The sequence below is a fragment of the Schistocerca nitens genome, chromosome 12, assembly GCF_023898315.1.
Source record: "Schistocerca nitens isolate TAMUIC-IGC-003100 chromosome 12, iqSchNite1.1, whole genome shotgun sequence".
In the NCBI taxonomy this organism is placed as follows: Eukaryota; Metazoa; Arthropoda; class Insecta; order Orthoptera; family Acrididae; genus Schistocerca; species Schistocerca nitens.
Window position 1 is genome coordinate 92,608,208 of NC_064625.1, and position 506 is coordinate 92,608,713.

The 506-nt window shown below is 51.6% G+C and overlaps 1 non-coding gene across 1 annotated transcript; it reads left to right on the forward strand.

Moving 5' to 3' along the window:
• The first annotated feature begins 229 nt into the window (after positions 1-229).
• Trnai-aau (transfer RNA isoleucine (anticodon AAU)) lies at positions 230-303 on the forward strand. The gene has a single exon. It is a non-coding gene; the product is annotated as a tRNA-Ile (tRNA).
• Positions 304-506: the final 203 nt, after the last annotated feature.

Consider the following 506-nt stretch of genomic DNA (forward strand, 5'->3'; position numbering starts at 1 on the left):
GCCCCCCTCTGGCGTCAGCTGCCGTCGCCAGGTTACCTCTGGGAGGAGGGAAAGGGGGTGGCAAGCGGAGGGTACTTCCATCGGTCGCCACTCGCAGCTGACGCCATAACGACAGGAGTCAACATATGTCAGATTTAGTGACTTATAGCGGTTCTCTTATAAGATCACCCAAGAATTTAGGGGGCGGAGGCATGCTAGGGTTGTCTGTGTAGGTGTGCAAGGCCACTGTGACAGGGTGGTGTAGTGGTTAGCGCATCTGCCTAATGAGTAGGAGACCTGGGTTCAAGTCCCGGCCTTGGTACAATTTTTCATTCATATCTTCAGTCTGCATACACACATCACAGATGTCTGAAACTTGAAAAGGTCTCTGGAACTAAATAGTTTCATTTGAGGGAAGTATCTGTGAGCTTCAGGCAGGATCCCCGTGTCGTTCGATGCTGAGGGGCTATACCAAAACAGCTGGAGAGCCCCTCCGATGTTGTTCGAATTTAGGGGGGAACATTGAG